This window comes from Nyctibius grandis, chromosome 1 (assembly GCF_013368605.1).
Source record: "Nyctibius grandis isolate bNycGra1 chromosome 1, bNycGra1.pri, whole genome shotgun sequence".
In the NCBI taxonomy this organism is placed as follows: domain Eukaryota; kingdom Metazoa; phylum Chordata; class Aves; order Nyctibiiformes; family Nyctibiidae; genus Nyctibius; species Nyctibius grandis.
This window is the reverse complement of record NC_090658.1, coordinates 9,378,288-9,394,616: the sequence shown is the minus strand read 5'-3', so window position 1 is coordinate 9,394,616 and position 16,329 is coordinate 9,378,288. Positions and strand designations below refer to the sequence as shown.

Sequence of the window (16,329 nt, the reverse complement as noted above, 5' to 3'; positions counted from 1 at the left end):
ATTTCCATGAGACCTGGCACCCGGTTCTCTTTGGGCTCTGTAAAATGAGCAATATGGAGCTTTATCACCCAAGCTGTCTGCCTGCTTCTGCCATATCAATAGATACATCTGCTCTGATTCAGTTCATCATTTAGTATCTTAATGCAAGCACATCCTCTCCAGTGATTTAAGCTAAAATACTGTGCTGTAAACTCAAGAGGCTCTTAGGGCGGCACGTGCTGAATCACGGGGGAAGTTATCTTCAGCAGAAGTTGCGAAGCAGATCGCTGGAGGTGGTAACCTCTTAAACCACTTTCGAAAGAAGCCCTTAGGTGCCTTCAAAATCCCAACCTCCATATTCTTACTTAATACAATCACACACTTGTCACCTTAACAGAAAGTACGTCTACATTGCAAATTCTGGTATAGCGAAGAGGTACTCAGACTAGGTATAAACGAGCTAGCCATAAATGAGCCTGCTTTCTGGCAGGATAGATTAGCCCATATGGAGCTAACGCTGCCAAAAAGCAAGTAAATTAGTCCTCTTGGTGTTCTCTGCTGTTCTCATCTTGACTGCGTCCAGTATCCACAATGGTTCGTTTACAGCTAGCTTGGGCATTTCTACATTGTCATGTGGACATACTCAGAGCAATATTGTTATTATTGCTGTAACATCTACAAGAGCACAGGAGCTGAGCCTAATGGGGGTTGGTTACCTTCTACCTTTGCCTTTTAGCTCAGGGCACAGGGGCTGAGTCAGAGGTGACAGCACTGCAGTGTGACCTCACTGAATTCAGCAGTTATTTCTGCTTACATGAATGTACACAAATTAGATGGTCATCTTGGGTGATAACGAATACAGAGTCATCTGGAACCCAAGACATTACTTTACGGCCACAAAGATATGCTACAGAGAAGCATTTGATGCAGAGACTTTTGTGAGATTTTTGCTTTTTAACTTTCTAAGCCCAGCCTTTTGTAACACTTTCTGGTTAAAATAAAGTAAACAAGTGATATATGTGGGATTAGTTGACTTACCCTGGGTAACTCAGCCAGTTTGGCCCTTCAAGTTCTAAAGAGACCGAATCAGCAGCATTACTTAGGTTTTAACATTCTTTTTTACTGTCTAAAGACTACGTTTTCGTGGATGTCAAACACTTTGAATGGTTTTGAATGAAAAAAATGCATTAAAAAAACTAAGAACCATGTTAGAAAATTACCTGAATGAGCTGAATTCAAAACAGGTCCTGGGTATCTGAAGCAACATCTATTCCTGAAATCTGAAGCAATGTGGAACTTCACGAGGCACCTACATGGACAAACGAAACAGAAAATTGAGCAAAGATCAATCTATACTTAAAACTTTCAGATACATTGATAGGTAGGAAACTGCTCATTATAGATACACTTCCACTGCCAGGGAAGTGCTAAAGGCAGGATGGCTTATTTCAGTTAGGTGAAGGAAAATAAGCTACGCTAATAAAAGCTGCACCAGTATATCTGCATCTGACAATTAGCACTTATACCGGCACAGCTATCTGGCAAAAAATCACATCAATTTAATGCACACATGTCAGCAAGACCTCTAACACCAACTCCAAATATATCATGTTAACAGAATTCTATATGTTTCAGAAATTAATTTCATCCAATAGTGCATAATTTTACAACCAGATAGTATGACACATGAAAATACACTTCAAATCGCTGGTTGACTTGTGTCATCTTCCTTGGTACATGAAGAGCGAAGAAGACAACTTTAAAATGCCCCAGTGCTATCCAGTTTCCCACTCAGTGTTCTGCCTTGTCTAGACTTTGCAGCAAAATGGGGTAGAGCAATCAGCATGTGACGAAATCTCCTCGAAAATGTGAATGCAGCCCTTTCTTCTTCTGTATTTACTTACAGATCAGTGTACCCCTGAAGAACTATAAACAGCTGAGAGCAAAAAATAAAAGGACCTCTGAAAAGTTTTATGTCCTCCAAACTATAAATGTCAGGTGGCGATACTAGGCAATTTATTTTTCTGTAGAAAAATATGAATTCTTTTTCCCACAAAAATATTTTCTCTGAAAAAAAAAAAGCTAGCTCGTCACTGGCAATTTTATGAAATACATATATAAGTTTGCAGCGGTACTGATGAATGCCTTTAATAAGTTGAGTTGACAATTTATTTTTCTTCTCCTGTCCAAAAGACAATAATGTGTATATTAAAAAGTGCTTGCATTTTTAGTTTTTGGTGTTTTGGATTTTTTTTTTTTTCAAATAGTGGAGGAGGAATGAAAAGGACCAGCCAGAAGTAATGCACCCAGAGATCTGCATAAAAATCCAGATAAGGCAAAATTTTGGTATAGCAGCAAAGAACAACGACGGGCTGGTTAACTGCAGGAACAGCATTTGCCAGACCAAGCATTCCATTTTTACCGAGCTAAGGGCAAGCGCGTGATGTGAAGCAATGGAGTTGAGCATGTGCGCATGGCTGGGGGGCAAGGGGCACACACAATATTTTCTGAAGGTGGGATTCCTCACTACGGTGCTTTCCCTCCCCAATTAAGGGTTGAAACGAGCCACTGGAATCTACTGTATATCCTGGGGAAATGAACGCCCTGGCTGCTTTCCAACTCATATTTCTCTCTTTCTACAGCAAACAAACAATAGGCCAAGTAGGATGTTGTATGTCGCCTTGGAAAAAAAAAAAAAGAAGTGAAGTATTGATAAACTGAGATTAATTTTTGCAAAAATGTTTATATCAAGTGCATATGCTTTGCCTCTTGGCCATTATGGAAATGTCAGGGGCTTAATTGGCAGCTGTGAATAGCAGCACCTGCAAACAGCTCAGGGCTTGTTCCTGTGGTCTGGCAACATTCTTACTTTATGCTTTAAATAAAGGCTTACTCACTGAGACAGAAATAACTGACAGTGGATGATTGATGATTGCCCATCACGCAATGGCTGACATCTACCATTCACTGAATCCATTTACAATTTCACTTCCAGATTTCATTAACAGGGCCGTGACATCTAGGAACGGGATTGATACAGATGGCAGCTCAGTTACAGAGTTCAGCTGATGCTGAGCGTATGTTAAGCACGGAAAACAGATTACTATGAGCTCCAATCTATCTCATGTGGTACATTTTGGAAACCCTATCTGTTTACTCCAGGTAACCTTTTATAGTTCTATTTATCCTGCCTAGTTTCAAACCAGATAGCAATTTTCCATAGCGGAGAATTTATAGTGCCATTTGCAACGTGCGTTTATAAAATACTTACTTCCGTGAAATATTAAGACAAGATTTTGGCATTCTAAAGGTTCTCTTTTTGCTTAAGAAGGAAACAAAAAATGTGAGCACATAAAATCCGTGATTTCCCTCATCACAAATATCCTCTTCTGAGCAAAACAAATGGCTCACTCCCCACCGCACACCTGCCTAGGTCTCAAACCGCAGTGGCCGTGGAGCTCAGAAGCAAATAAAGAAGTTTCCATCTAGAGGGGCCAGTCCCACTTCGCTCGAAACTCCCGCTGACCTTTGACTGATATGGGACACAGTGTCCTGCAAATCTTTGTTTTTATCTCGAGCTCATCGGGTTTGGCACAGGCTGTTCTGCAGGAAGGCTGAGGCTCACAATGCAATTTTCCATTTGCATTAAGAAGCTGGGCCAAATATCAGATCTGAAGTTAGTTTTGAAACCCCAGAGAGTCTGGAGCTTCTCAGAGACAGGATTTCAAGTTGGCTCACAGTTAGGATGGAGGACACTTGTAAAATTCAGAGCCACCTTCAGATCGAGGGCTTAGGCTTGGACACCTTTCCTTTGGTATTTGTGTGGATGTCGGTACAAGAGCAGCAGAAAGTGGTCAAGCAGCTCCTGACTCTTTAAAGAGTACCAAGAAATCTGAAGGGCTGCCCCTGAACTAAAATACTATTCTGTAAAAGTAAACCATCATAACTTAAACACTCATAACCCCCTATTCCACGCAAACAACCATAACCGAGCCTCAAAGGAGAAGAGAAGAAACAGGGTAAAAACTAGGTCTAACATCTCATCCAAGTGAGTAAGGATGACATTAAATGGGTCTATGCAACTGCTCGGTACAGCCCAGCTGCTGAAAAAGCACACAATGGGCAGCAAGTATTTTTCTACCATTATTAGATCTTGCTTTTGCTTTTCTAGCTCACTTTGTGAAGTTTTTCGGCCTTCCCACAGAAGCCTCTCTGGGAACGCACTTCTTTTGGGTAGGTGCAGGAGCAAAGTCTGAAAGCAGATGGGCAACCAGGGCTCTCAGGGCAGCTGCCAGAAGCTTCAAGGAGACAGTCCTAATTTTCACATCAGCCCACGACCTGTAGCAAGCTTTCAAAAGCATGCAGTGGGGCTTTTCTCAGCTGTTCTACCTCTTTTTTTCCTGCTTGAAGTCCGTGTAGCTTCACCCTCTCCTACTTTAATGTTGTTAGGGTCTTCTGAACCCCAGATTTGTTACTTTCTGTACTTACAGCCAAAAGATCATGCAGTGGAAACTGGTGTTAATGCAGTTCTTTAGCAGGTGCGGAGATATCCAGTTTCCAGACTGACACTTGTAATGGCTTTCCACAAACAGCTCTGTTTCATCTCAAACTTGCTGAGCCAAATCCATTCCTTCCATATTTCAACCAACTTTGTACACTTAAGCCCCTACTTCAGTCTCCGTACGTTATTGCATGCAGTCTTTCTTGTAAAAAAATCAGTGGTTCTTTTTTTTATTATGATTATTTAAAGCAATTAAAGATGATCACACACAAACTCTAGAATTAACATTGTGCAAATATTTATACAGAAGATAAAGCTAAGACTTTTCTTCCCTTTCTAGGTGAAACATGGAAGATTCGTTCCAGAAAAAACAAATACGTTGTCCAGTTTAACTAAAGACAGCATGAAAAGTCTTCCTTTCTACCTCATTTAAAAGAACTGTGATGCTCTTTGTAAGAAAAACATCCTTCTTTTCTGTGTACCTTCTCATGTGTGTGCCATCACTGATGGTAATAGATGACAGCACAGAGGTTTTCCAAGAGATTCCCCTAAAAGTTGCAAAAAGTACCTTTCTGTAATACGGTTAAATTCAACAACTCAAAAAGGATTTTTCAAACTTGTCAAAGATACAAGAAAAATGCAGCAACTGTAACAGAAACAGCTACTCCCTGCTTTGGAAATGAGAACCTGTATGCATAGGTTTACACAGGGCTTTAAAAAGCTAACTTTAGGCACCCCTTTTTTATTCCCACTTCTGTAATTTTGCTTCAGCTGAATGGATCTGCACTGAATTTTCTGCTGCCTAGCACACAGCTGGAGGTAGCAGAATATTTTTTGCTGTTCTTGGTAAATATCCTGTAAAAAGCACACTAAGGAGCTACCTCAGCCTGGCACTCAGGTGGGTGGTCAATGCCTGGCAGCAGCACTTTAAAGCACGTGCCCTGGTGCTCTGTTGAGCAGGGGCCCAAAAATATGACAGATGCACCCCGAAGTCAGGAAGAATAGGAGTTCACTCCGATTTTAGATGTTCAAGTGCAGGCATCCAGCTCTGAGCTAGCCACTGGGGCTCTCTCTATAGCAAGTGGACAGAAATAAGTACTCCCAGGTTGTGAAGCATCTGCTGCTATGGTAGGCATCTAAAACAGGTTATATCCGTCATGAGCTCCAAGTGCCTGTTTCCTACCACTGACTACATGAAACATTCAAACAACAGGCTTAGACATAGGCATCTACTTCACTGCCATCTAAAATGACATCCCATCCGTAATAAAACAAAATCTCTAGAGAAACCTTACTCGTGCCCCAGGAGTGGAGAAGTTACAAGTCTACAGATCTTTCTTTTTTTTTTAACTCCTGCATAATCCTACTTCATCAGTTTTCAGGCACGGAAGAAATGAAACAGGAGAGTCGATACATCAAATAGTATTGGGAGGATCTCTGCTTCTCCCTTGTAGTTAGGTGGAGCCTGGGGATGCTGCAGTATGGCTTGTAAAGACAGAGAAAGGTATGTCCAGCAAGAAAAAGCTCAACTTGTGGGTGCGGTGAAGTACTGTCCTAGAGTTTTGCCATTCAACAGGCCACGGGTTGCCTTCGATGTGGTTCGAAGCTTCAAGGCAGACCAGCAATGAAGGCAGTTAGAGCTAACCTGCTGGCTTGGCACCGAGGCAGAGTAGGGAGCACACACTGCCTCTCTGCTGCTGATGGAGCTCCTGAGTACAATAATCTCCAGGACATGAGTGATGAAGAACAGCTTGGAATAGTAATATTTGCTGCTAACCTAGCTAGTTCCCTGAGAAAATGTCTTAGAGGTCTCTTAGGTATTTTGGTTCTTTGTGACTCTGGCGTGTTCTTGTCCCCAAATGTCCCCTACAACCCTAGGATAACGGGGGAGACACAGATGCCCCTACTAGCACATGCCAAGGACTCCACTTACACCCTTAATTATTGCCGACTTTGACTTGCTCTCCAGAGGCATCAACTTTCCTGCACTGAATATATGATAGCCAGAGGAGATTTTTGTGCTTAAAATTAAGTGCCTAAATCCATGCATGTGAATTTGGGACAAACATATTCCCAGGGCTACTTCAGAAAGTAAAACCTTCAAACCTTCAATGATTTTGATACATTCAGATCCTGCAAAAATGGGCACCGTGGGGAAGTCTATTAAAAAAAAAAAAAGAAAAAAAGCCCAAACTTATTTTACACCAAGATGAATGATAAATTAAAGCTGTACTCAATGACAAGTATGTGAAACAAACTGCTTTTTTGGCTATACATCATCCATCTGGTGCTCTCAATTAGGCAGGGTTTTGGTGTAAAAGCAGTATACGGTTAGGTAATAAAAGATCAACTCAAAATGCGTACGTGGAAAGGAAAGGTGTAGAGGTCAGGCCTGCCACACTCACCGCATCACTTCTTGGTTTCTGAGCCCTTCGTTTTGCAATCAGTACGTTCCTGCAGGTAATGGGGGACCTGGCACGAAACTCTACACAGTACGTTTCTTTATGATTACGTAGCAAAATATAAATGCTGCGTTCCCAGAGCCAAAGAGCACCTATAATTTCCACTGAAGTCAGTAGAAGCTTTGGGTATTAACATTGAATCCCTGACAGTAGGCTTTTTTGAAATTTTCCATTTTAATTGTTTCAAAACTAAGAGCTAGCTGAAAACAGTATAAAATGATGTAAAATAAATGGCACTATAAATTGTGAAAAAAAATTGTTTTAATAGATATTGGATAAGGTGCTACTTTTCAGACAGTGTCTCCAGTTGCCTCAAGAGTTCCAACTGGCAATTACAATTGCTTTCAGCTCTGTCCCTTATTTTCCTTTAAATAACGACACATCCATATATAACATGACAAAACACAACGCGATCCCAGGTAACCCTCTAGAAATAAAAATGCGCTTTGGATCAAATCCTTGTTATTATATGGATGGTGAACATTTGATCTGTATTTATCGCACTTGGACTGAAGTGCGCAGACGAGTAAGTGTCCTCAGTTGGGCAGTTAGCAGATCTTTACTTATAATTTATAAATAAAGACTATGTTCCCATGAACAATGGCTCAGTGCAGCCTACTAACCATCACCCTTGTGTCACTCCACTCAAATAACCCCCTTCCCTTTTCTGCAGGGCTGTGGTTGGATTCTTAACAGGGCTACTCTGTCTCATATTTCAAAGGTACATGGTGTGGCACTCAATTGGTTTTTTTTAAATGAAGGAGAAAATTGTTTTTGCAGACACTGGAAAATATCAGAGATATATCAACTCTGTTTGGGATGTCCCAGGAAAAAAAAGCAGCTCCCCTAAGTGGAGGGAAAAAAAAGATAAGAGTGGAGAAACTTGTATTTACACTATTCAGCCTTGTAAAATAAGGGGAATCTTCCCCAATTCAGAAAATTTAACCCCAGTTTGCTTCTAGGATAACATTTTTCTTGAAAGGAAAGGAAGCCATTCCGCCTCCTCATGTCACGGCTTCTGTTTACACAGACTTATTGTGCAACTCATCCATGCTCTTGAACCTCTTACACTCTGAATCATGACATTTGCTTGGACCATTACGATAAAACCTCATTCATTTCTGGTAGATAAAATCTCTGTTTTCCATGCATGAGGGCAGACAACACAGTAATAAAAACACAGGTCCAAGAGCTAAAAACTCGCGAGTTCTTCAGTGCAACATGTTGAAAAGGCGGAAAAGTGTGTCAGAAGTGAGAAGAGGAGCCACAAAATGATGTAAATACAATTCTGCTGCAAGGCCATTTTTCACTGACAAGAAGGTGTAAAAAGGCCTCAGTATTAATGTGAATCAAGCCCTGAGGCAGAGAAGACAGATGTTGGCTCGTAAGCCCACAGATAAATTAATGGCAGATAGCAGAGTAGTGCCTACGATTTACCCCAATAGCGGAACTCAATTGATTTTAACACAACCATATACCCCGAGAATTTGATCCCAAAGGCAGCAGCCCTTTACACAGCACAGACAAAGTGCGGGTGGAGAATAAATCCCCAAGGGATGACAGTATCTGCTGCAATCTCCTGCCAGGTCAGCTTGGGTAACCTACCAACCACTCAAGTCAAAAGCATCCTTGCAATAGGATCCTGATAGTTTTCTCTGCATACAAACAACATCTTGTGTTTTAGCTCCTCAAAAAAGTTTTGACATGACTTCTCTATGCCTTTACTCAACTCTCTAAGAATCATCCTGCTGCATAAATTCACGCTGAGGAGAAATTAATAGCCCTTCAGGTGAACGGGAGGTAGCCTTGAATTCTGGAAAGATGAGTTGATCATGATTTTTTAAAATTACAGACAATCCATCCTGGTCATTTGTATACGGTCATATGCAAGAGTTTCATATTTTTACTTTTTTTATTAAGAAAGAGACAGCTAAAACAGGTAACGAACAAATGTTACTGACAGAGGAGACACAAAATTTATCACCTCTCCCACCGAAGGCATTTAGAGAACTTTCCCTGCTCAGAACATCAGCACGAGACCTCTCCTCACCATGCGTTGGCTTTAATTGTGAGTCTCAGCATCTGCACTGCAAACAACTATTTTTTTCCAGGGGTTCATAACTCAAGTTTAACAGATTGCTCTACGCTGACACATGGTTTCAACTTGGGAGCAAGCATTTCTTTTATAAACGGCTTTTTCTTTTAAATGGTGATTTCTTTTTGGTTTTGCTTGTAATGTATGGTAAATGATTTGGGATGCTTTTAGCACTTGTGTACAGTAACTCAAAAGCAGCTTTCATTTGAACAGTGGAATTTGGCAAGTGAACAGTCAATATTGCCCTCTAATTGCTTTTAGCGTCTTTGCAAAAATAAAAACGTCATTTAAAATGGCTGAGATATTTCAATTTGAAAAGTGGCTACTGAACAGGCACAATAATGGCTCGGATTTTTACTTTGCGTATGTAATGCACATATTCAGCATAATGCGATCCCTAAAATATACATCTCCAGATTAGGGTTGTACTAATCACTAATTTTTTTTTTTTTGCCACTTCAGTGGCTGAAATGGAAAAATAAAATCTGTTGGGGCTGATCACTGAACATTTGCCCTTCCTCCTCTTTCTCCATCAAAGTCAAAAACATTTTCCTATAGGGGTAAAACAGAAGGTTCCTTCTGACCCAAAACGTAATGTAACATCTCTATTTGGGGATCCAAAAAAAATAGTAACCAAAAAAAATACGTTTTAAAAAAAAGCTACATTAAACATCCTGTACAAAAAAAGACAAGAACATGATCACGTCCTTCTCCTTCCTGCCCACCCCCCATGTCACACTCTGAGGACATATACCCCGCAGTTTAAGCCCTCTTCCTTTAGAAACCTGAAGCATATATTGACTTAGGAATGCTTTTAATTCTAGACTACCAGGTACCTTAGGAGGATGTGATCCATTCACAGTCACTCTCATTGGCTTCTCAGGGCCAGTAGGAGTCCATCAGCTAAGGATGTCTTTACTCAAAAAGTTGACTTTTGAGCTTGCTCCTGAGATCTGAAGATGGGCCGGAGTACATGCCCTTCCTCTACTCTGTGTTATGGTCATATTGACTCTCTCTGCAGGCCAATGAATATTTAACAAAACCTTGCATCTCCACCAGCTTTGACAACGCAGCCTTGTACCTAAGAGTATGTGGTTACCTGCCCATGGGAGCAGTGATAGGACAGAAAGGAGATGGGAGCACAGATATCCCAGGCAGAGGGAGGAGGATCTCTCACTTCCCAGGTAACCGCTCCAACAGCGAGGTAATAGGAAGTGGGAAGCACTACCTCCGTTCTCTGCTGATGTTTTGTGGGGCCTTGAACCAGCCCAGGCTTTGTCAATGAGTAGCATGGGAATGCCTGTTTTGTGAGATCTGCCAGGTTGTGTGGACATCTGCAGTCCTACACGTTAACCAGAGCTTAAATACCCACAGGTGACTGGCCCAGTAGATACACAGATACCACAAGCCTCCCTACAGCATAATGTGGCTTTACAGTGCTTTGAACCTCTCAAATAACCACATCAGCCTCTTCTCTCCATCACGAGACAAGTTTTGAGATTGCGGGGTTGTTATAAATACATTGTTTGTTTTCATTTGCCATGCATTGTTTTCAACAGGCAAATTGGCACCGCACTTTTGTCCTTTTCTTCTACACTCGTGAAGATCAAAGCTTTTTTTTATGGTTGGGGTTTTTTTTACTTTAACAAGAAGCCAGGGATGAGTCTCTGTTCATGTGACTCCAGAGCTTGAGGCTTTAAAAATCATCACAGGAATCTCACTAAACATCATGTGTTGACAGCGGTGCAAATAGCGAACATTCACTTGTCTGGTGAGATTGTATATTAATTCAAGACCATCAAGAACCACGACCATATTTCTCTAAAAGGCAACAACAAATCGGGGCGGACTAGCTGGGAGAGAGGGCTGAACAAACAAGCGTTGTTCAGACCTTTTCATCCCGATGCTGGCGTGCTTCAGTGCGAGAAGTCCTCGCTGTACCTCTCCAACCCACCCCCCTTGTCTGAACGGATCCGCCACAGTCACTAAGAGGCTTTTAAAACACAGCACTAAGTTACAATATGCCATTCTAGGTCTTTTTCTGACAGGTAATCCTCAGCTCCATCTATCCAGATGGAGTTAATTTGGCTGAACTATGCTGACCTGGGTGAAGGATTTTCAAATATAAATGGTACAAATACAACTTTTTCTGGCAACAAAGTCGTCCTATGTTACGATTTCCACCATCCCTCTCCCAAGCCTGCCTTATAAGGAGCGCGTTCCTTCTACCGGGATTCATTCTGTCATTAATCTACGTCTTCTTTCAACAAGAAAAGAAATATGGAATGAGATTACCAGAATGGATGGCCTGGTGCAGACTAGAGAACACTTCTTTTTAATAGGGATTTAAATTTGACAACAGTTAAATGTCTTGTGCCATCATGTTTCAGCTCTGTTATGTGGATTCTGGACCACGCTACCTACTTGGACGTGAATGCACTGCACTGATTTAAGGCTTCTCCCCCTGCTATTCAGAAGAACTGAAATCCTATATCCTGCTCCAGAGCTCGCTCGCTTGGCCAAGGCAGTGGCACGGGGTGGTGGAAGCTCTTCCCAGGAGGGACAGGCAGCCACTCCACAGTTCAGCTATGCTGCCTGCCCAAGTCAGCTGGGAAAGGAGGAATAATAGGCAGCAAAGTAAAATGGCTGCCTCCAGTACCCGGGTTAGCTTCTGCGCAGCAGACCCTGGGCCCGCCTGGACTTCTTGTCTCCCTGACACTCCCGGGAAACAGGAATATTTGCTTGAGTTACCCTGCTGTGAGAGGAAAATAGGGCCAATGGAGCAAACATTTCTTATCCTAAAGTGACTGTTCTAATTTTCCATTAATCCAACTGCAAGAGAAATAGCAGCATTCACACAAGACCTGAAGCTGTGAAGCAGAACGTTCCTTCGCCTCCTTATACTAAAACTGATATTAATTGTTTTCTTTCAAAAACCTCAAACCTCTAGTCTGAGGCAAGTTTGTTGGTACTGGGACTACTTCTACTGACTCTGAGATACTGCACATTACATTTTGGCTGCTGTGCTTATCTCCAAAGAAATCACTCTGGGTAGCGGGAAACTAAATGCAGATTTAAAAATAATAATTTCCTCCCTAGCGAGAAGCGTATGTGTTAATTTTCACTGCTAACTATCTGCCTAATATTGTTGATCAAATCTTTGATTAAAATAACATTAGCAGCTGAGCCTGTGTGACAGGGAAGGAACTGAGCGAGTTTGGTTCAGACTGTTATAATAATTTGGATTTCTTAAGTGCTTTGTGATAATACAGTACCCTGAAGAGCTAATATTTGTTCAGTAAGGGCATGCAACATGATTCTTTTATTTCCTGCCTCTCTCTCTCACATGCAGTGATTGCTAGATACTAAGACATGTTTTTATTGTTTCTCAATAATATTGAGGCAGTAGCTAGAATTTTCACATTTTCATTGTGTGCTTCATAAAGAAAGTAAGATTTGAATAGACAAAGGGAAAAAAATCAGGGGAAAAAAGCTGGCAAGGGAATAAATACTGTAGTCCTTAAAAACGCTAAATAATCTTCCAGTTATTTATAATATGCATTGCAGTAATGTCTACCAGCTATTACGCTAGGTGCTGTGTAACAGATATTCCCTGTTCTAAAGAATTTATAGTACAAAAATAAGACGGGAGGGAAAACAGAAAGAGGAAATTACCTGCCCAGCTTGGTGGCAGGGCTGGGAATTCACCAGCTCACTTGCGAGCTGATTCCATAGCCAAGCTGCTGGGTCATATAGCGTAATTCACTGGTGACCACAATGTCTTGGTCTTGCTTTTGACACATAAGAGAAGGTATCTGCACAGCAAATGTCCACAGCCGATACACAGAGATGTAAGATGAATGACAGAAGGGGAAGAGCATATAGGATTTTCTATCTCTGGTTAGATTTACCAAAGGCTGCATGGTAGGAATGAAATATGAAGAGGGGATTGAAAGGAAGGAGGGACAGGGCTTTGCTGCTAAACTCAGAGAAGATAAACTAGGCATGAGAGCTAATGACAAAACATCTTACCCTTTGGCTTTTATTTTCTCTTAGAGAGAAAGGGCAGGACCTTCCACTGTGCCTTCCTTACTCCGCAGAATCCCTCACACTTACCCTAAACTAGGAATGACTCCTTGCAACACGTTTTGTCATCCTTAGTGATCCTCTCTTCTTTACTGTCTTTGACAAGAAGAGGTTTGTTCAAGTAAAGACTAAATAAAAGGACTGAAGACCAGGTGTTTCATAGTCAAAGATCAATGCAAAAACAATATGAACAGGTAAATCAGGGGCAGACAACTGAACTACTCCACCAGTCTTTGTAAGTTATTTATTCCCTCCTCCCAGGTCACATCAAATTTAAGCTCACAGCCACAAGAAGCTACAGGAGAGGGGCTTCCACAAAATGCTTGGACAGCTCTCTCAAAGCGAGATCTCTCTAAGGTGCCTCGGACTGGGCATCCAAGATTGAATGTCCCACCATGTACGTACTGTTTTGGGTGATTTCCCCGGTTTTCTACACCAGCTTTGCTCATTAGCATTGCTTTGTCTAGAATGAAGAGCATTTCTCAGTCCAAAGATGGCCAAAGGGAAAATTATAGACACACAAATACCATTGCGGAAAACTGACCATGTTGGCCCAACATCCCTCAGCAGCTGCTAATGTATCCTCACCCAAAGAAGCTTCCACTTTGTAATAATAAAGCTGCTTTAGATGTCTAAATATAACACATTGCAGGTCTGGGTGGAGTCACATGAAAAGATAGGGCCGTGCCTAATGCTATAAGAAGAAAATGGCTCAGCAAAAAAAAAAATATTACAACTCTGTGAAAAAAAAAAAAGACAGAACAGCCTGAGGCTTTAACATGGCCCTGACTTGTATTAAATCTATAAATTGATATTGTGTACATACAGAATACATGTATATAAATTCTTGCTGCTACTTTCTCAGTTCTGTAATTCAGTGTTGTATTTTGGGGATAATCCTGAGCTGCCAACATTTGAAGACCCCAGAACCGAGTGATGCCAGGCCACCAACAGACAGGAGATACAGAGCCGATCTGCGTGCCTGTGGCAGTGGCCAACTGTCCAGACATCCCGCAGCCAGCCAGTGTAGTAGCTGAGAGGGTCACCAGCTAACTGAAAATCCCACGCACATAAACAAAAAAGACAATAAGATGACAGATAACTTGGAAAAGATACGCCTTATCACTAAAAATGAAACAATTTGCAGGTATGAGATAATAATCCTTGAGTTCCTTGCTTGCAGGGGCAACGGATCTACAGAGGTAAAATCCACAGGGTTTCAAAAAGACTACCTGACGGAAAGCTGGAAAAGTATCTCAAGCTCTTATACTGTTCCTGTGGAGCTGGAAATTCTGATCCCAATGACATTAGCAGGTAAGGGACTCAACAGATACAGCAATCGTCCCTGGGCAACCCCCTAAACCCATATCCAGTTCAGTGGGAGCTCTGAAAGATGAGGTGATAATTAGAGCTTAAAGATTGAACACATAATGATGTTCTTCAAAAATATTCCATCTACCTGCCTTCTCACTCACTTGCACTACTTATTATTTACACTGGTATTTACACTGGTAGCTTAATTCCTTGAGCTATTAGAGGAACTGGTTGTCTGATTAAATTTAATGGCATTCAAAAGGCAACCAAGATCTCAGAGAAGAGAACAGCCTTCTGCAGGAACATCTCATCTTCTGCTTTTGAAGTCCATGGTGGTAATATTCCCATTATATGAAGTGTATGATTTTATTCTCCATATCAATGAGTAAAAATATTCCTCTAAACCCAGCCCTTTTTAATTGCTGAAGGTGGTAACAAACGCAACAAATGGTCTAGTCCCGCATTTATAGTGAGTCTATACCCTTGGGCAATTCAGAGGCATTCTTTCTTCTTCAGATATAAACATATATATACACAGACACACACATTACACACACAGACACACATATATATTTATAAATACATTTAGGCATAGGACTGTATGTATGATATAAAACGATTGCTTCCTTTTTAATACCCAGCTCATGAATAATTTGGGAAGACCGAGGTATTTTCTCCTGCGTTACAAGACTTAATTGTTTGGCTTCCTCATTTATCTTTGGCTCTGATTTGCAATTTATGCCTTCGCGCAGCTTTCAGATATCTAACATTTCTTTTGTCCCTTGCCCATAACATTTAATTCCTCTCTCCCTGATTATTTATCTCTGTAATTTAAAGCTATATTATTTAATGCTACAAGCTATGAAGTGTTTGGGGATGCCATTTGTATGAAAGATGCTGCACAAAATAGAACTGTATTGTCCTACGACTCTGAGTTCTTCATACGTACAGTACATACCATTTCCACAACTGTAGCACGACCAGCCGTTCCATATCAATATATTGTTTATTTTTTCAGGATATCAAACTGTACATGCTTTGAAATATATCGAAACAGAAGTACTTTTTTTTTCCTGCTGAAATGTTTGATCTTTAGTGTCTTAAACTAGAAAGAAGCAGCAAAAGCTTTTGCTCAAGTAGCAACAGTGACCTCTAGTGTGTTTTTTAAATTTCTTCCATTGCATTTACACCCATTGTTCCTTTAACCTTTAGGGCATTATTTAAGAACAATTTTCCGCATAGTATTTGGACTAATTTTCTTATTGACTCTAGTCTATACCAGAACGTGATTCTTGGGCGATCTTCTTTTATCCCCATAATCTATGGTAAAGTAAGTGTGTCTTCATTAATGACTGTAATTATCATATATAAAGCTGTCATTTAAATGAGCAATCATCTCTCTCTCACACACACACATACACACAAATTGAGCTTTATTTGTAGCAGGAATTGAAATTTGGCTAAATATCCTATTTAGCTTCAAGCAGTAAACATCAGGAGCACAGATTGCATTGGTTGACGGAGTTTGTCAGCCAAGACCACAGTTGGGGTTTTTTTTCCCCCCCATTTCTTTTTTTTTAACCATACTAGCCTATACCACGCACAGATTGTCTTTCAAATGAAGAATGTTGCAAGAACACTCCGTAGTGCATACAACTGTTAAATTGGCACTGCTGTTGCTAAGCCTATGTCAGCACTTCCAATCTAAGATGCTATTTTCAGTAGTTTAAAATTCAGTTACATGAGCCGTTATGTACTGGCACTTTATGCACGTGGCCCTTCAGGGAAGAAGGTTATTCTGAACTAGAGAAGCATGTGTTGGCATTATGGGTGAATTTTTGTGCGTGCGTGTGTGCGTGAGGGTGTCTGGGCATTTGCACGTTTTGGAGGCG

General features: G+C 41.0%; 1 long non-coding RNA gene across 2 annotated transcripts in view; it reads right to left on the bottom strand.

Annotated features, from left to right (window-relative positions):
• LOC137670717 (uncharacterized) overlaps positions 1 to 16,329 on the bottom strand; it is a 175,659-nt gene that overhangs the window by 23,911 nt on the left and 135,419 nt on the right. For both annotated transcript variants that reach the window (XR_011049342.1, XR_011049344.1), the window contains exon 2: positions 1,200 to 1,288. This is a non-coding gene — a long non-coding RNA (uncharacterized lncRNA). The remainder of the gene's footprint in view (positions 1 to 1,199; positions 1,289 to 16,329) is intronic.